The sequence below is a fragment of the Leiobunum rupestre genome, chromosome 1 (genome assembly GCF_980474605.1).
Source record: "Leiobunum rupestre chromosome 1, qqLeiRupe1.1.hap1, whole genome shotgun sequence".
Lineage (NCBI taxonomy): Eukaryota > Metazoa > Arthropoda > Arachnida > Opiliones > Sclerosomatidae > Leiobunum > Leiobunum rupestre.
Window position 1 is genome coordinate 2,579,289 of NC_143384.1, and position 15,038 is coordinate 2,594,326.

Sequence of the window (15,038 nt, forward strand, 5' to 3'; positions counted from 1 at the left end):
AACGCAACAGATGCAGTTTGCGGTGATCATTTTACAGAGGAAGACTTCAGGAAAAACACCACTTTTAAAATGCTTACAAACACCGCAACACCTTCACTTTTTTTAAATACCAATTTTAGAGCTGGCATGGTACTATTTAAGAAGAAAATAAATTATTAGACCATTACTTAGATAACTTTTTACAGAAAACGAACAGTAGAAAGTGGGGTGGCGGAGTGGTTAGCACTTTCGCCTCGCAGCGAGAGTAATCGGGTTCGATCCCAGCTTGTAGCACTTGGTGAAAATCCGTAACAACTCTTTCTGCGTAACGTTTGTAAGTTCTCTCCCCACTGGTTAAAGGGTTTTCCCCCGAGATCTTCGGTTTCCCAATCCCATATAAACTTGATGAGGTTAACGGTAATTGAATTATAATAGTTCACAAAGTCGCTCATAGGTGGCTTTTGTCGTAGTTGATAACCCTCCCATGATTTTCGTTCCTATCTTCACTAATGCTGTGTTAAAGCCTATGGGGAAAATTTGAACTGGGGCTCTAGATATAATTATTCCCAACTCAATGTCTTCGACTGCTGTTTTCTTAACAAAGATTAAGGGTTAACAAGTCTTCTTTTTGTTTCGTGAGTATTTATGCTTGTTAATTTAACGGCTTTCTGAGGTGGGGTAATAGTTTTATTCTTTGTAAAATATAGTTGGTGGAGTTAGCCTTGTAGTTCGAACATTGGAGATTACGCGCTGAACTGTGGCGTGTTTTTCGAATTACATCCTGATAATTTAGATCGCTTAGATCCTGATAATTTAGATCGCTTAGTCCGGTCAATTTTCATCGTCAATAGACGACAGTAATTCTTCGAAAACGTGTTGACACCGCATTCTTTACATTTTGTGGGTAGTAAGAGGTTTTATACAGGTATATGACGTTTTTGGTTCAACTATATTTTTCTCTATTTTGGGACCGGTATAAGCAACAAATAACTTCAAAATTTGGATATGAATTAAATTGTCACCGCTATATTAAATTATTTGGTCCGGAATTTTTGGTGACTGTTAATATATACAAACAAGAATGTAACTATATTATAAGGGAGAGATTTTCCTTCGTTCGTAGTCTTCATTGGACGAACGTTTTTCGTCATTTTCGATTCGTCGCCTTGGACATTGGAGACTTGATATAGTAGATTTGATTTTGGTATATAGCCGTCTCAAATTTTAAATGACCCTTTTAATTATTTAATTAAAAAAAATCGTAAAAAAAACAATATTTATTGGTCCGAGCCTGTACCGAAAATGTTGTTGTCTTCCCTCATTTCAACCCCCTTTTGGTTAGGGCACTCGTCTTTAATGCGCATTATTCGACGCGCAACACGTCACGAGGCGGAGTCTAGTCAGCTGTAAACATTACCGTCTTTTTTGGGGAATTTTGCTGGGCGCGTTCATGTGGAGTTTACCCCTCTTAACCCCCATTTTCCACTGGTTGTTCCAGATAGTGGCCAACTAGCGGGCGGCCAAAAGGGGGGGCGAAAAGACCGTGAAAAAGAGTGTTTTCCGTGTTTGTGTTGAGCTTCACAAGGCGCAGAGGCGTAATTTATTTACATTTTTTAAATAGTTTTAAGTTTAGCTTATGAATAATTATCTACAATGGTAAACTACACAAAATGTTGTTACACGGGTTTTAAAAATATCAGTAGGTTTTACAAAGAACCTTATATGAAAAACGTTTCCTTTTTAACATTCCCTAAACCTAAAATGAAATATGATAAATGCAAACTATGAATATATATAATAACCATTATAATTAAATGTTAAATCAGCAATTTAATTTGCCCTAAGCTACCTAAGCTTTACACTTGAAAAATATCCTGTTAAAATTTTAAAAACAGTACGCAGTAGATGACCAAACAAATAAGTTGTAACTTACTAAAGAGCATTGAATACGGACATTCAGACCAATAACATAAGGTAGGATGCGCGTGAGGGTTGCGCAAACGAAACTCGATGTCAGGTAAAAGTATGGGGGGAATGAACAAAAAAGGGAATTTCTAAAGCTTTTTGCGACAGGTTTTTTAACATGAGGCCGCCGTTCCTTCTCTACTTCTTCCATGCTGTTACCCTCCCGCTGAAAGTCCAAGGGACGTTTTGGTCACTCTAGAATGACATTGTGCTCTTATATTTTTTAAAGAAATAAATCATTTTAGGTATCGTAAATAAATGCCCTTTCCGAAATTTGGTACCGATTTGGCCCCGCGCTCGCCATGTTGGGTGGAAATTTTTTATCTATAGGTTTTAGCATAGGTGACGTTGGCCTACGTCACACTGTTAGCTCCCTATTATGGAGAAAATATTTTGACAGTGTTTCTCAGAGTGGTACACAGTTAATTTTTAACATACCAGTGATTATAGTGAGCTAACAGTGCGACATGTTGTGACGTCATCCATGCTTTTCCCTATTGAAAAAAATGCCACCAAGATGGCCGCCATGGCTAATGCTAGGACTGCCCACCGGGACTGTTACTCCCTATTTCTCAGCCAGAATAAAATTCATTTATTAAATTGTGCCATTTCGATCCCACAGATCGTTGTCAGCACTGCGCGATACTGTGAAGTAACTTTGCCGCGATCAGAGCCGTCAGCCTTACGATAATTATCGTCGTATCATAGATGATAAAATATGTGGATATACAAAATCTTTAATATATCAATGATGAAATCTAAACAAAAAAAACGCTTATTTATTCAATCCTGCCAATTTGACCCTACAAACCGTTGTCAGGAAACTATTTAATCCATATCTCACTCATTATTTTAAGGTGCCGGGGGTGCAACAGTCTGCAGTGTTGCCATCCGCAGGATAATTATCGTCGTAGAGATACAAAATCTTTACTCTTTAATATATCAGTAAATGATTTTACGAATTATACAGTATACGATCAATTCAACTAGCTGGGGCTTGCCAGTTAGTGTATTTATATAGTATGAACAATAATAATAATTAAGATCAATGATGAAACAATGATTATGTGGCGACAATCAACGCCTTTTTTCCCGTTTCACGGGGGGGGGGGGGGCAAGACATAATTTCACCTGACGGTGGTTATTTTAGAATTTAAGGTCGTAACGCGTTTTACTTGCATATATAGGGAGCTAGCACTCCGTAGCTTTGCCATGGCCGCCATATTGGTGGGTAAGACGTCACAAGCATGGCCGTATCTAGACAGGTACGAGTGGGGTATCCGCTCCAGGCGTCACTGGCCTGAGTAACCATTAGGAGCACCAAAATATCGGTTTCAAACATTTTTTGCTTATTTTAGGGGGCGGCAAATTTTAACCCCCGGGTGCAATTTTTGCTGGCTACGACCCTGAGCAAAGCGTCATCCGCTACTCCACGGCCCCTTTTTTCTTATGGGGCTGGCTATCAACCTTTCTATAAAATACCGTGGTCTTCTCGAGGGCCTTCTTAATTGAAACATTTGAAAGTATCTCTTACGTTACTTTTAACCTCTCTTACTTTTTACGACAGGGACCACAAGATGTTACAATTTTAAATATTAAGTAACTAAAAAATTCCAAACGTAACAAAACGCTCCCAGACAATAGTTCTCACTAAGAACTATTGTCTGGGAGCCTGTGAACTTTTCAGAAATATTTATTAATACTAGAATTAACATTCCAAATTATACGTCGAATTAAACAATTTATCAACTTTTATAGGGTTAAACTATCGAAATATTCGATTAAAAGTTTAAGAGTCTTAGGCCGCGTTCACACTAGAGACTTTGGAAACGCTTTGAAACGGTTTCAAAAAGTCAAATTGTAAAATTTTGGTATCAGCTGGATTAACAAGCAAACAATAAATTCTCTTGACATAAATTTTTTAAAAATTTAGCTTTTGAAACCTTTCCAAACTTTTCCAAAGACTCTGACAACAACTTTAATAGTTATCAGATTAGTTTATGAAAGTAGCGTATACTCTAATACTTTCAAAAATGGGAAACCGGGTGAAATAAGGACGTTTTGAGAGAGTAGCGCGAACGCTTAAGAGCTCTGGTAGAGAGCCCAATATGAAATAACGCAAATGAAGAAAGGCTAAGCGGAGGGGAGAGTAGATTTGATGGACAAGCGTAGCTAATCGCGGTCCGCCAAAGAAGGGGTCATAGTTTTCAGGGGGAGGAAAGAAGTGTGTCCGTTTTTCTACTCTACTGCCTTTACTACCAAAAACCTCCGTGAGGCTTCTATAGTAGTACCATTCTATATTTAAAAAAAAATCCCTCTTCGAAAACCTTCAAGCTGCCATCTACACATTTTTTTTTCTTTATTTCTCGTTCGTTTGGAAAACAACCTCTAGGTAGCCCCCGCGTGCAGATCCGAGTATAGGAAAACTTATCAAATTCTAATATTTTTAGATAATGTGTTTAGTTACCAAAATATAATAGTTTTTTTTGAATTTTTTTTCTATTCAATAAAGTAAGGGTAAATTTACGAAGCGTATGAAACTAAAAGATTTTCGTAGTACTGAAGTATATTAAAAATGATGACGAAATATGTTAAATATTGCTTAATTTTGTCATCATATAAAAAGTTTACCAAGTCTTCGATTAAAATTCGCCTCGAACAAATTTAAAATCGAAACTTCCAGATGAACTTAAAACCTTTCCCAAAGCTCTAGTGTGAACGGTTTTCTAGAATACCAGGCGCGAAGTTGATATGTATCAGCATTATTGTTCAAGTTTAATGCTCATTATTTAAATATCTATTTAAGATAATTGAATAATTACTTTTACACATGAAAGAATACATGTTTCGTAAAATGTACTATAAATTTGAGAGTAATATCGACTTTCAAAGTGTTTAAACAATTCAGCCAAATATATTTAATTTTAGGTACTTTTTCAAGTTAAATTAATAATTAACTAAACGATGGAATCCAATTGCCTTCGACCAATTTATAGTTTGAACTGTGCTGATCACGACGCAAAAGATCACGTGAAGTTATATTCAGTCATTTACGAGATAAACGGTGTTTTGTGAGAGCTTGTAAGCGCATTTCATCCAAATTTAAGTACAATTATTTAAATAACCATTAGCGATATCTAAATTCGGTTCGAAGGTTATTTAGAACCAGATCTCGTGTTTACAAAACCGAAGAGTTCTTAGTAATCCGAGCTATAGAACTCTAGATTAACAAGCGCAAACACGTCACGTTTTTTAAACTTTCACAATGCTTCCCCTTAACAACTTTTTTTTGTTCCCTGCGTTTCAATCGCGTTTCTGTACTGTTAAAGTTTGTAAATTTTGCAAAGGGACAGACAGGCGCGGTTTGGTCCAATTTCTAGATGGCACGGCCAATTGAACTAAGACTTGTTGGTGAGTTTTCCTGGGAGTTCCTGTGAGTTCTGAGCGTAAATATCTTTCATAATCCTCCGTTTCAAAATATTCAGAGCAAATAAAACTAGTATTTGGATTCAACTTATCTTGCCTATGACATTTAATAATCCATTGTTTTCTTCTTTCGGGATCTTTTTGGAATTTAAGTGTTCAGTTGCTGGGTTTCGTTTTGTTATTTCTAAACAGTTATTGCAAACAGCTACGCCACATCTTGTTCCAGGCATTTCAAAGACCAACCTAAATTAATATAAATACATTCTAAGACCAAAAGTTTATTATCTGATATAAATAAGACCTTCTAAGATACTGAAAAATAACCGAGTCGTAGGCCGTGCCCTCTAAGACGCATAATTATCCATGCAATTCTAGTTTGGTTAATGGTCTTATATTATTGTCTAATAATAATAGTTAAAAAATACTTATAATACCTTGATAAAACTACCAAATAATAACTTACTAATTAATTTCCGACATCAAATCTTCACCTTCAACGACCTGCTGAAACAGGCTGGAAGCCCAAAATAAATGTTTTTTCTGCTTTTATGTCAGTTTTCCCACCCGGGTCTCCGGAGTGATGGTGGGCGGCATCCACTCTTTAACTTAGGACGGCAATTTATATATCAAACGATAAGAAATCACGTAGCCTCAACAGCTTTTGTATTAGTTTGTCTACTTGTGTCTACTAATGGTGTATGGGTTTGCCCACTCGAATACACTGATGTGGAACTAATATTACGGCCTGGGCCGGCTTATTATACTGTCCTGGGGAACGCATTTTTACGATTGTTGTAATTTTATAAAGTATCGTCTGCTGTGTCGTCCGCAGCAAGCCTTCTCGCGTGCTGTGACGTCACGAAGAAACCTGCTCTTTCAATCGTTGAGTTTGTTGAGTTAAGGTTGTCAACGTGACGTCAAAACCCGATTTTACATGGTTCGGGGAATTTGAGAATATTTCCAAAATGATTCCAGGGAATAGTCAGGGAAATTTATAAAGACCCCACAACAATCGGGCAAACAAATTTTTGCCAGATGTATTAAAAATACATAAGAATTATTTTTCAATATTTTGCCTCGAAACATAAATTTATTTTTCAAAAATGGTCAGGGAAATTTGGCAATTTGGTCAAGGAAAACCTGGAAATGTCAGGGAATTTAATTCCGGAAATTTGGTACGAACCTTGTTTTACAAAAATCGTTCAGAGAAAAAAAGTTGTCAACGCTGAGAACGTAGCTATAGGAGAGTTTGGCTTATGAAAAAGTGGCAAATAGATGGCGTGCCCGACGCTGTGTAGCCCCTTCATATAAAAGTAACAATCATTTGTTGAATAACGAATAAAATAAAACTTTTTTAGTGGTTGTTTATAAATAACGTTGCAAATAATTTAATCGAATAAAAAGCATTTGAAATAAATAAACTAAAATATTTTTTAGTTTATAAATAAAAAGTCCAAAATATCTGTTTTATCTAATCATTTCAAATAAATTTATTTTGAAAATAAAATAGGACTGAAATATTTGGTCATCAACTATTTTCGGTTTGCGTAGTTTACAAATAGATAAATAACTTTATTTGAGAGGGCTAGACACAAGTAAAATCGCTGAAAGTAAAGACTTAGGCAAGATTTATCAAAAAGTCTCTCTAAGTCCTCTAGTGGCTGATTTCGAAAGTTTGACAGTAGATTAATTTCTCAGTGACGGTAATGGTTTCCCATAGCGTTACGGTTTTTACCTCTCTGAGGGGACAAAGTCCCCTAGGAGGGGTTATACAACGACCGTGTCTGTCTGTGGGTGGGTCTGTCTGTGGATCTGTGGGTCTGTCAGGCCTGCGAACGCGTTCGCATTTTCGGTGCAAAGTGTAATCACTGCGTACGCAGTTTCTCGAGATCTCTGCGTTCGCAGTTGCTAGTAATTAGGGAACAAAGTCGAAAAACCGTGTTTGCAAAACCACCGTGGGACGGTGAGCGTTAACGGATTAATTTGCAGTCGGGGTTGGTTTGGTGGTTTTTTTTTCGTCAACGCTCGCCGTCACGACAGGTTTAATTCAGTGGTTTGGATATTTCGCTATTGTAATGTTTATGTGTAGGGTGGTAATGTTGTGTTATAGTTATGACGTTTGTGGGTGTTGAGTTTGTGGTGTGTATGTACGGGTGGTAGTTCTCCAACTCTTTCTTATTGACTTTTGGGACGGACCGAGTGCTGAGTGTAATGCTACCTCTCAACATCCAATGGCAGGGTTTCCACCAATTGTTCACGGTATTCGTCTTAGTATCAATTTGCGATCGCATCGGGCGGGTTTCGAACCCAAGACCGCCTGTTTGACAGGCGGACGTTCTACCACAGAACCACCGACACTTATTACGTTTCATTGAAAATTAGACCTTCAGCTTTATCGAAAGCGTATTTAATAGAGCATGAAATTTTGGTTTAATTGAAATAGAGCAAAATTTCGTGAAAGATTTAAATTATTGCATCGAAGAAATTCTAATTTAGCGATTTCTCATTTGATTAAAAGCAAATGCGTCACCCAGGTTTCGAACCCGGGCCGTTCAGTTAGGCAGTCGAGCGCTCTACCACAGAACCAACGATAACTTCAAGCTATACTGCAAATAAGACACTCATTGTAAGCATAATAGTTAACAAAGTCTTGAATTTTTTTACGAATGAAATTGTGAAGGCCTAATGTGGTTTTTTTACGAAAAAATTATAAAGACTTAATCTTGTTTAATATAATAAGTTGCTTTATTTCAATTTGGTACTTTTGTTTAGGGTTTTTTTAATGAATGGAGTTAAAGATTTTTTTCTTCTATTATTTGACGTTTTATTTTGCGGTTGTATATTTGTTTTATCTTTTATTCTTTTAAAATTATTTACTTTTTCCGCAAAATGGTTCATTTTTTGGAGGAACCTTTTTACTTATTTTTGTGTATTAATGTTTTGAGAACCTTTACGTTTGGGAAAGGATAATTTTTGACGGAACCTTCAAAGTGTATACGTCGCATTTTCAAAAAATTTAATGGTCAAATCTTGTTTTAGCGCAGTCAGCAGATAAGATAAAGGGTAGAACCCGTTAGTTTTTTGTAATTTATTTAGTTTTTTCAGTCGTATATTCTTATCTATTAGGTTTAGCGTATTGGTTTTCAAGCTTAATAATTCATTTATTAACAACATATCGAGTTGGTCTCGTTTTCAACTCGGTCGTAATTTATTTTAAACGTTTTCTCGGCTGATTAAGATGTTTAATGCAGTTCATCAATTGGGTTCGTTTGTGTTTATTTATAAAGAACCCTAACTATTCCCTCTACGGTCATTTATTGATATACGTTTAGTCAAGTGGCTTTCTGTGCTTTGTGAATGGTAAGTTTTTCGCTTCTTGTTAATAAGTTTTTTGGTGGTGTGGATATTTGGATATCTACGATTCCTAATGCAGTCATTGATATCCTGGGTGTGCGAGTCATTATATGATATTGGAAATTGGACGGTTTTGGTCTTTTTCATGCGGTATGTGTCACAACGTCAACAGGATGGTTCCGACAGTCTACGAGTCGTCCACTACCAGATATCTACGGTATCTTGATCGGGCGAACGTTGAAATAAAATGAGCGTTAACTATGCGGCAAGTATTTCGTAAGCGACAAAAATACAAATACCCTCTGTAGATATTTCTTTCATTAAAATTGGCTTCGTATTATATTTAACTGCTAAACTTGTACCGTAAATAGGGTTAAAGTCAATTGTGCATTGTTTTAGTACGTCTAACTCACTGTTGTAACTACTTAATTTATAATATTCTGAATAAATTAATCTCGGTTGTTTCGTCTCAATTATTTAAATTCAAATAAAAATTTTATACCGGGCGGGATTGAACCGGGATTACGTTATTAGTAAATAACTCTGAATTGGGGAGATATAACTTTGAGGGTCATCTCGAGAAATTAATACCGCTAGTTGTATTTTAATTTTGATTGTGTTGAGCTTTTGGGCGGTATTGTTGGCTTTAATTATCATTTTTCGTGTGAAGTGGTTTAAAGAAGGTTTTCTGTGTTGTTATATCGTAAGCGATAAAAATACAAATACCCTCTGTAGATATTTGTTTTATTAAAGTTTGCTTCGTATTACATTTAACTGATAAAATTATTCTGAAAATAGGGTTAAATTCAATTGTGCGTTGTTCTAGTTCGTCTAACTCACTGTTGTAACTACTTAATTTATAATATTCTGAACAAATTAATCTCGGTTGTTTCGTTTCAATTATTTTAATTCAAATTCAAATTTTATACCGGGCGGGATTGAACCGGGATTACGTTATTAATAAATAACTCTGAATTGGGGAGATATAACTTAGTGGGTCATCTCGAGAAATTAATACCACTAGGGACAATGCTTCCGAGGAGAGGTATATTTTGGCTTGCCAACTTGTTTAGTGTAAATTTAATAACTTGTTTAAGGTAATATATTATTCGCGACAGAAACTGTTCTAGATGGCGCTGCGGCGCCGACGTTCCCTCGCCATTTCTTGTGTTTGTAGTGTCTGCTATTATCGAAATTGCGTAAATCTGGGAGTCGATCTGTTCCGTGTTGTATTATAATAGCAAAACAAATAATTCCAAAGGTATAAAATATATTTTATTTGAGACTTTGATTGTTAAAAGAGGGCGTATCCATAGTTTTCGGTTCAAATAATAGCTCTACGGTTTTGAAAAATTTGGAAAATAAAATATTATCATTTGGGGGCATGTAAACTATCCATTTTCACTCAAACCACGGGAAATATACCAAGTTTTATAAGCCTCAGCCGTTTTTGCGCCTTTCGTCGGTCGACTTTCCGCTTAACAACGCAAACTTAGTCATATTTTTAGAGATTTTGAGTAAAAATTAGTATTTTATGTTTCCTAAAATGATACATGTAATATCTTATTTTCCAAATATTTGAGAAAAAGTATAGCTGTTAAATTGAATTTATTAACTATACTAGCCTATTGTACCCGCATAATGCAAATTGTCTCTTTGGCTGAAATTAGCGTAAGCATTTCATATGTTAATGTTAAAAAGTAATACAGTAAGCAACGGAAATTAAAATACGTCAGTTGTTTCCTTTCTGCCTATTTCACAACTAACTGGCCAACTTAACAACTAACTTTACCTGCACTTTAATAATTAAATCCCTTAATAAATAAATACCTTTGTCCAAAGATACTGTTGTAAATACCGTTGTTTTACGGAACGAAAATCCATAACCTCTGTAGAAACGTCTGTTGTTTCTAGGAAAGTGATTCACAAGCGCACCCCCCCCCCCCCTCCTTCGCCATGGCGTTAGGCTAGAAAAAGATAGCCGAGCTCGTGGCGCAAATTTCAGCATCCTACCTATCGTCGTTTAAAAGTTATTAATTGGACGGACATACATACATACAAAAGGACAAACATTGAAAAATATAGTATAGATTTAATTACCATAAATAGGGTACGTGTGACGAATCTGTTTCATTGCGCCGAATCCTATTCGACCGAACCCAATCCCATTCGACCGAAAAACCCGCATTTCTCCGGGTTTAGGAGTCAGTTTTATCCGTTTCAGCATCTGTCAGAACAGCATGCAGTGTTACCTAACCTTACCTAACCTAAAATATATTAAAACGCTTCCATAAAAAATCAAAAGGAGTAGAAAGAAAAACTATATTTTTTCGCAGTCGCTCAATTGTGAATATTGCGCCGGTCGATTAGAAAAATACAAAACCCGCCTTTGGGCTAATTTCATCACAAACATTGGCGGAAATCGGTCGGATGGGATTCGGCGCAATGGGAAGATTCCCGTGTGACCCGTTCTTACCTTTCACTAGTGCAAGTCGTCCCTAAACTTCATACTCATTTTTGGCGGAAAATACATTGTTCAAAATAAACGCTTATCTTGATAATAAACTATTTAATGAATATCTAACACGATTTTCGGTAAATTTTTTAAGCCAATAGCTTTTAATTTTTCGCTAGTTATAGCCTAAACGAAAGTGGGACGGGTCGATCAAGTTGGCCCCCCTTTTTTGATTTCCCAGAAAATTTTATGCACCCACAATGCGACAAAATGCGAAAACAAGGAAAAGAGATGCGACTTAACCATTATCGAGATATAATTAAAATTAAAAGGGGGGCTAAATTAACGTCAGCCCCCATCATTTCGTTATTCAACCAGGACAGAATATCATAGCCACATGTCAATGCGAAGAAATGCGACAGATATAATTTTGATTGCGAAAAAATCGTTTATGAGAAAATAAATAGAGAAAGTGGGGGGACTAACTTAACGGTAACTCCCCCATATTAATTCATAATTTTAATTAACCTTAATAGAAAGAGACGTCAATGCGAATTAATGCGACACTATTTTAACGAATACGACAAATTAAGTTATAAGATAATAGACCAACGAAAAAGGATGCTAATTTAATGGCAGCCCCCGAAATATAAAAAAATAAGTTATACATAAATTAAATTACGTCGTTAACGCGGACCAATGCGACAACCATTTTTCCAAATGCGCCATCAATAAAAATAGTTCTTCGTAACCAGATTGGAATGTGACCAATAATAGATAAAATGGGGGCTAATTTAATGGTTGCCCCAAATTAAAAAAAATAAGTTAAACAAAATTACATAACGTCCTTAACGCCAACCAATGCGACGAACATTTTTTCCAAATGCGACATCAATAGAAATAGTTTTTCCTAATCAGATTGGAATATGACCTATAATAGATAAAAAGGGGGCTAGTTTAATGGCAGCCCCCAAAATATAATAAAGAAGTTTAAAAAAAATAATTTCCGTGTTTAACGCTAATTAACGCGACAATCGTTTTTTTCAAATGCGACATCAATTGAAAGAGTATTACTTAACCAGAATTAGAAGAAAAAAAAACAATCTAAGGAGACGTCAATCAAATTAACGCAACACTATTTTTAACGAATGCAACAAATTAGGTAAAGTAAAAAGGGGGCTAATTTATTGGTAGCCTAAGAATATTAAAAATTTAAAAAAAAATTAAATTATGTCTTTAACGCGGACCAATGCGACAACACCTTTATTAATTGCGACAACATATAATACCTGCGAAGCGATAGTTTTATTCAAGAAAACTGATATCACCAATTGCATATGATTACGAATCATTTCGATTCGAAAGTGACATCTGGGTGACTGCTTGCGACATCATTTTAATAAATGTGACCTTATTTTAAATGAATGGGGCATCAACATCATTTTAAGTTAATGCGACATCAATATACAAATGTTCATCAATATAAATAAATGTTATATTAATATAAATGAACGATACATCAACATATATGAATGCGACATCATTATAAATGCATGCGACATAAATATAAATGAATGCGACAGAAATGTAAACGAATGCGACTTCAATATAAATAAATGGGACCTTATTTTAAACGAATGCGACCTTATTTTAAATTAATGGGACATTTTAATGCAAAACCATAAAATGAATGCGACATCATTATAAATGAATGCGACATCAGAATAAACGAATGCGACATCAATATAAACGAATGCGACATTAATAAAAACTAACGCGAACGCATTTTAAAAGAATGCGATCTTATTTGAAATGAATGCGAACTTATTTTAAAAAAATGCGAACTTATTTTAAAACAATGCGAACTCATTTTAAAACAATGCGACCTTATTTTAAAACAATGCGACCTTATTTTAATGTGAAACATCAAAATAAATGGTGCGACATCAATATAAATGAATGTGACATCAATATAAATGAATGTGACAACAATGTAAATGAATGCGACAACAATGTTAATGAATGCGACATCAATACACACGAATGCGACATCAATTTAAACGAATGCGAAACCAATTTAAATGAATGTGACATCAATATATACTTATGTGACATCAATATATACTTATGCGACATAATTTGCATGAATGCGGCATCATTTATATGAGTGCGCCATTTTAAATGAATGCGACATAAAAATAATAATGATACATCAATATAATAATGGTACATCAATATAAATGACGCAACATAATTTTAATTTAATGAGACATCATTGTAAACGAATGCGACCTTATTTTAAATGAATGTTACCTCATTCGAATGAATCCGACCTTAATTTAAATGAATATGACATCATTTAAATAAATATATTAATTTAATGAAATTTGATGACGTAAGAATTTGGAAATAGTAGCATTTAATAAATATGATCCCACGTTTAATTAAATTTATGGAAATCGCATTATTTAAAATTTAAATCGCATTCAATTCAAATTATATCGTATTCAATTCAAATTATATCGCAATCATTTCAAATTAAATCGCATTCAATTCAAATTATACCGCAATCTTTAAAATGACGTATTATTCATTTGAAATATTCGCATTCATTTGAAATGAGGTCGCATTCATTTAAATTCATGACCCATCTATTTAAATTGATGACCCACCTATTTAAATTGATGTCGCATTCGTTTAAATTGATATCGCATTCGTTTATATAATATCGTATTCGCATGAATCTATTTAACCCATGAATATTCAACTGGAATACCCTAGGTCACCTCTGGCGACGCGTGGGGCGGAGCCAATTTATAGTGACGGAGTCGAAGTAGAACTCAGCTGTGTCAGCTGTTATTTATAAGCAGTCGAAGCGTTAGTTCCTAAAATGACGCGTTATGGTTATGTTTCATTTTTGCAGTACTTATCATTAATCTATTTAAATAAATAGATCTATTTCATATTATTATTAGAATAGATTTTATTAGAATAAAATGATAACAGAGCATTTATTATTTAATAATAATATGGCAAAAATTGACTCAGGTTTTCTTCCAAAGTTTCACCGAGGCTTAGCTTTTCAGAGATAGTTTGTATGTTTAAATTGTTATAAATCTCACAGACACTCGATAGCATAAGATTGCTTTCAAAATATCGGAGTAACATTCTTTTTTAATTTATATTTTTATACTAGAAAGAATTATAACTGTAAAGCTTATTTTGAACAAAATAACGTGAACCGTACCTGAGAAGTCATTTCGCGGCTATTCTGCTCTCCGAGCTCTCGTAAACTATCTGGCGCTATAATGACATCATTTCCGAATTCGTTCTTATTGGCTTAAAGAGTAAATCACTCGTATGGCGCGAAAATAGGCTCCGCCCCACGTTCCCTCAGAGCATACCGTGGCTAATGATAGAGTTGGATATTCATGGGTTAAATAGATTCATGGTATTCGTTCATATTGATGTCTCATTCATTTATATTGATGTCTCATTCATTTTATGGTTTCACATTAAAATGTCGCATTTATTTAAAATAAGGTCGCATTCTTTTAAAATGCGGTCGCATTCATTTATATTAATGTCGCATTCGTTTATTTTGATGTCGCATTCGTTAATATTGATGTCGCATTCTTTAATATTGATATCGCATTTATACATGCATCAGATTTATAGCCCGGTGTACCGGTAAGATTGAAACCACACCACCGGAGGTCTATCATACAACGGATGAATCGTAAACTACTACATAGTTTATTTTGCATTGGTAAAATCTATTTTGACGTATGGTATAGTGTTATGGGGTAGTGCTGGTGTCAGTTTATTTGACCCTTCAATTAAAACCAAAAACAAAATC

At 34.9% G+C, this 15,038-nt stretch overlaps 1 protein-coding gene across 1 annotated transcript in view; it reads left to right on the forward strand.

The window, feature by feature from the left end:
- The first annotated feature begins 604 nt into the window (after positions 1 to 604).
- The window catches only part of LOC149960403 (uncharacterized), a 107,060-nt gene continuing 92,626 nt past the window's right edge, over positions 605 to 15,038 (forward strand). Inside the window, exon 1 of the mRNA XM_090180311.1 lies at positions 605 to 614. The gene's annotated coding sequence lies outside the window, so the exon portion shown is untranslated. The remainder of the gene's footprint in view (positions 615 to 15,038) is intronic.